The following is a 6,126-nucleotide window of genomic DNA, read 5'->3' as shown; positions in this document are numbered from 1 at the left end:
CAGAGATTTGACGAGACCAGACGGGTGGAGTGGTGTGGGAGTCGTCGGCGGGCCAGCAAATGCCGGCGAGGCGAGGAGCCCAGCCATGACGGCATGACCTGGACGGGTGCATGCATGGGCGCCCTGCTGCGCTAGCTGCTCGCGGCCACGCGCCCTGCCGGCTGCCCCCGGTCTGGGGCTGGCCGCCGCCGCGCCCATGCGCCAGCTCGTTCGACCCCCCGCGATTCGCGCCGGGCTCCGACCAGATTCAGAGGCTCAGTATTGGTCAGTGCTCCTACCCTTTTCCCGGCATGCATGACCTAGGATCGGAGTATGTTTGTTGTTTTACCGTTACCATGTTTGATTGCTTGCATTCGTCTCTTGCGCACCCTCAGCCTGATGCACTACTATACACTACTAAGTAGTAATAGGTTTCACTGTATTTCCTTCAAGCCTGGCAAGCTTTTACTGTATTTCTTTAGTCCTGATCCTATCGTTGTCGGTCCTCCCAAAACTAAAGATGCTAGCTTAGGTAACGACAACATGCTGTTAATCTTCTCGCGTGAAACCCATGAAATGAACATTGAGGGTGCTGTAGCTCGTTAACGACCTAAATGTATGAACTGCTGAAGTGAGCCAGATGGACTCGGCTTGCAGCTCAAGACCATGCTAAATAATTAATAGCGTAGTTTGATCAGATCTGTTGGCTAGCTTTTTATACCAACTCAGACACACATCAGCAGTAGCCAGTAGTATATGAATACACAGGAAACTGCATAAAATACCCTGAAAAGGACGTAATACGTACAACAAGACAGAAGAGGCCACGTAGCATCAACCATAGTGTCTAGGGGGTACACGAGAGAGGACGTGATAAGGTGACAAGGCCTTAAGTCCCATCCAATACTGTTCGATGGGATTCTTTGACCATTATATCCTTCGGTTTATATTTCAGATGAAACATGCATGATCGCGACACTACGAGGCCTGCATATAAATAATGCTATACTACCATCTACAGGCGTTGGCGAACAACTTGATTGTACATGCATATATAAATAGCCCCCCCCCCCCCCCCGACTAGTTAGCTAAATTAAAAAACTATTAGGTGGTTAACAGCGACCTTTGATGACTTGTCATGGTACTTTTCATGTCTTCAGTTTCAGTTTCTATGTCACGATCTCTCTTTCTGTTTCTAGAGGCTGCCCAGCCAAGGATAGGTCAAGCTAGTATATAGGCGCTGCCAACTGGGACGGGATGGAGTGGAGGATCATGTGCCTCATGCCCTGGCTGCACAGCAAAAACTGAGCTTTACTCGCAGTAGCCCATCTTTCGACATGGATGTGACAGGACGAGCAGAAAACACATACGGGCTCCAATCCTTTCATCTGATAGAGGGTGCGATCGAGCATGGTTGGCGGTGGGAGAGAGCTGCTCGCTGTGTCCATCGCACTGCTGTGTAGGCAGTCAGCTTATTATTCGCGAGGTAATCTTTTCTCGACTGCTTACGGCGTTTGCTCTAATTTTCTTGGTTGGTATTTTGGATAAGTTTTCCGGTCCTTATTTGTTAGCGACCCAAATCCTAGTTTATTATACTTTTACAACTAGAGGATCCCATCAGACATAGAACTTTACACCTTGATTAGACATTTCCAAATCATGATGGTTCCTAATGTGATTGATTTATATTGCTAGTCTCCCATTTGTCACGAGATTAAAATGGTCGGAGGAGTGAGAACTTGGTTAGCTGTTATCACCATTGAATGCCTTCTTATCGGTTATAACAACTCGTCTAACGCTGGGCTCTTTGTCAGGTACCACGATTAGGTGCACTCTAATCACGGTACTAAAATCACCCTAAAAACGCAAACACATATTAGCCAACTGAGCCCACGAAGGCCTACGGCCTCCTTCCAATCTGGAAGAAAGGAAAAGACTCAAAAAAGCCCAGCACGCGGCCCATCCGCACCCCCCCTCAGACCCGCGGGGTGATCTCCGTCTCGCTCGAGGGCTCCTATCGAGACCCTCGACCGCGCCCCGCGTCTCCGCCTCGCTCGAGGGTAGCGAGCCTACCCTCAGGGAGGCGAATCGTCTCCGCCTCGCTCGAGGGTAGCGAACCTACCCTCGAGCGGGGCGAATCGTCTCCGTCTCGCTCGAGGCCACCCCTCGACGAAGAGGACAAACGGCTCTTCCGCTCACCCGCCCGTCGTACGGAGGCATTAAATGCCAATCACTCCTCTACAGCGCCCAGGTCAGACGGCGTCAGGCCGCCACTCCTCACAGTAGCTGTGACCGGAGTCCCGTCCGCCACCTCCGGTCACTGCTCCGCCATGCCGGACGCTGTGGCAACAATGTGGGAACCTGCGACGCGGTACGAGACGTGCTCGGCACAGCTCCCGTTACTATTCTGCCAACTCCTGCTGTCCGGACTCCACCTCACCACACCTATGCCCCCGAACCCGTCCCCTGCTCGGGAAGGGATCCGGTGTCGCCACGTGTCCCCCAAGGAGGGATGCTCAGCACTAGCAGCCGGAGGCCCGGACCTCCCCCCTCGAGGGGTCCGGGACCTCCACGTGACTCCCGGACCCCCTTAGCGCACGCGCTAGCACTCCACCCAAGGGGGTCCCGGGACCGCCACGTGCCCCACTACCACTGGCGCACATATATATGCAAGACCCTGGCCTGCAGGGCCCACGGAACGCCGCCACGCCACACCTGGAAGACGGTACACCCTACAACGATGACCACGCCGCCTGCTGGGGCTATCAGGACGCCGGCGCGATCTCCGCAAGGCCGAGGACGATGCCCAGGACGACTGCCACGCCCGACGCCATACCCCACAGTGTACTTCCCACAATGCTCGATCACTGCACCCCCGCGATTCGGGGAAAAGACGACGACTTTCACGATCCCCTGTGCGTGTACACCGTCCCTCCTTGTGTCTATAAAAGGAGGAGGCGGGCTTCCTTTAAGGGGGTCGCGGTCGGACCCATTCGATAGTACGCAACACTCAGCACCACTGAGCCTCCGATATTGGCACATGCCTCAATCAACTCCTTCTCTAGCAGAGACTTGGGAGCTTCCCTCCCTCTCTCGCCTCGCCTGTACCCACTACAGGCACCTCCGGTGCAAGATAATACAGTGTCCTCGCACACTCCCTTGTTGGACGTACGGCCCCGCGGCCAGAACCAGGATAAATCCGTGCGTTACTGTGTTGCCTCTTGCATCAACATCTGGGATGAGGAAACACACAGCAACATTACTAGTTGGGTCCGGAACGCCGGGTCAGAACACCGACACTCTTAATCAGGAGTCATGCTGCCATTGCTACAAAAAATGATTTGTAGGAACGTCTCGGTTTTTTTTCCTAAGAGGGGGGGTCAAAATTTGACCCGTTGCTACAAACGGAGTTGAGTTACTGTAGAAACCGACCTGCCTCTGAAAATACATTTTTAAGGATGGGTCACCCCCTCACCCGCCACTACAAATAATTTACAAATTTATTTTAGAAATTTATTTAATTCAAAAAATAGCAAAACACATAAAAAAACTACAATTTTTACCATAAGCTTATTTTTATCTATAGAACTAGAAAAATATTAAAAACACATATCAAAGTATATAATTATTATGAGTGTAGAAATCACAAAGTGAGCCTTGAGTTATATGAGATAATAGAGTGAGTGAGTTATACATTATGGTTTTACACTATTAACCATTATATACGTTGAAATCTGATTTTGATATTCTTTTCTAAATTCTACATGTCACAATATGCATATGGCAAAAAAATTTACTTTTTCTTAATGTGTTTTGCTATTTATTTTCATTTAAATAAAATCTCAGAATAAAAAAATTATTTATAGGGGCGGGTGGGAGCGTCACCTGCCCCTGGAAATCCATTTGTAGGGGTGGATGATGCCTCCACCCGCCCCTAAAAATTTATTTGTAGGTGCGGGTGATACCCCCACCCGCCCTAGAAAATATAGACGATGTGTACATAGGGTGGTGCGATCCGTATGCTTGGCAAAACTACGAGCCTATTGAGTGGACAAGGATCGCCAGGCCCACACGCTCCCTCCTCTCCGCCTCTCTCTACCTTATCTTATCAATTCGTCGTGATCTGCACACTGCATCTCTTCCTCATCTCTCTTTCTCTCTCACGGCGGCGCTCCGCGGGGGCAGCAGGGTGCGCGGGCGCAGTGGCGGTGCGCGGGTGCAGGCACGACGTGGCGGGAGTGGTGGCTGTGCATGGCTGGTGGGGAGGGGCCGCGCAGTTGGCGGCGCGAAGGCCGTGCTCGCCGCTGGGGTTGAAGGCACCAAGCATCAAGATGGCAACGGGTACAAAATACCCGCGTACCCGATGGTACCGACCCTTTGGGCGTAGATTCGGGTCTGGGTTTGTGCCAGCGGGCGCGGGTACGACTCTAAACCCAGCGGATATTTCATAACGGGTTTAAAAATTTAATACCTGAACCCAAAAACCCGCAAACCCGCTAACATGTGGGCCCTAACACCATTGTATATAAAACATCTCTAGGGTTTCTCACCTTCCCTCTCCACTCCCCAGTTCCAGCCGCGCGCCCCCGCCCCTCGCGTCGTGGCCTCGCCCCTCTGCCCCTTCCATCCTTCTCAGGCCGCCGGCCGCCTCCACCGCCGACCGCCCTCCTTCTCGGGCCGCCGGCCGCCACTCCCTCCCTCCTCCTCGGGCCCCTGGACTGCCGCTCCACCGCTTGGCCGCCGTTCCATCGCCGGCCACCGCTCCTTCCTTCCTCGGGCCCAGGCGACGCGCGGTCAGGCCCCCGACGCCAGCCCCCGACGCTCAGGCCTCCACATATTGTGCTTGATTTTTTTTGAAGTTTGCGGGTATACGGGCGTGCTCGCGGGTACGCGGGTATCCGCGGATAGCAGGTATAGGTTTTGTTTTCTACCCTTGGCGGGTTGCGGGTGCGGGTGCGTGCATGAATTTGGGCTTGCGGTGCGGATTTGTGAAGTTAGTATTCACGCGGATTTTACCCGTTGCCATCTATAACCAAGTAGCGGCGGCTGACTCGAGGCGGTCGACCCGCGGTGGGAGCGGCGACCACGGGAGGAGCGATATGCGGTCCTCACTCCCACCTTCTCTCTCGTCTTATCCTCTTTCTCTCTCACGCCTTCTCTCTCGGGACACGGCGGCGGGTCGCGGCAGCAGCCTTCTTCCTCGCCTCGCTCTCACTCCTGTCGTTTGCGCGCCGCCTGTGCTCATTGTGCTCGTCGAGCTCATCCTCCCGCGGGCGCACGACAGCCGCGAGAGCCGGTGTTTTTTTTATCGTTTTGTAGGGGCGGGTCGCCCCATTGTCCGCCCCTGCAAATCTATTTTTAGGGGCGGGTGAAGGCGTAATCCATCCCTACAAATCGATTTTCGGGGACGGGTGGGGTTGATCCGCCCCTGGAAATGGATTTTCAGGGGTGGGTAACATACCGGCCCCAGTAAACAGCTATTTTTAGCTGCGGAAAGCAGGGGCAGGTGCGGCGTCCTCCCCTAAAATTGTCATTTAATCTGCCCCTAAAAATGGTTTTGTAGTAGTGTGGGTTACATTCTTTTCTCTTTTTTGCGGGAAAATTAGGTACATTTGACATGCTGAAACGTTGATCTAACTCTTGAACAATAATTGTAATGTGGTAATAAGTGCCATATGTACGTTTCTGTTAGGAACCTAGCGCGAATGTTTTAAAATAGGAAAATATATGTTATAGAAATACTCCCTTCATATTATAAAAAAAGTCGTTTCGGACATCGACATGATCTTAAAAAATAACTTTGACCACAATATTTTTGTTAGAAAAAATTTATAAAATATAGTCAATATATACTTTTACGAAATTACATTTCAAGATGAATCTACTTACATCGCTTTCATATTTTCAAATTCATCCTAAAAAATTATTTATAGTCAAAATATAAAATATTTGACTTAAGACAAACTCAAAACGACTTTATTTACAATATGAAGGGAGTAATATGCAATACCCATGGATCAAGGCAAGTGTGGATCAGACTTGATTGAACCACACCCTAAACTATAACTGTATCTAATAAACTGACCCATAACCTAATATGACCCTAGCTAGCTAATCCTTTGTGAGTTTCTTATTCTTAAGGGGTAC

The sequence above is a fragment of the Panicum virgatum genome, chromosome 9K (assembly GCF_016808335.1).
Source record: "Panicum virgatum strain AP13 chromosome 9K, P.virgatum_v5, whole genome shotgun sequence".
NCBI classification, from domain to species: domain Eukaryota; kingdom Viridiplantae; phylum Streptophyta; class Magnoliopsida; order Poales; family Poaceae; genus Panicum; species Panicum virgatum.
The sequence above is the reverse complement of the archived record's forward strand: the minus strand, read 5'-3'. Positions refer to the sequence as shown.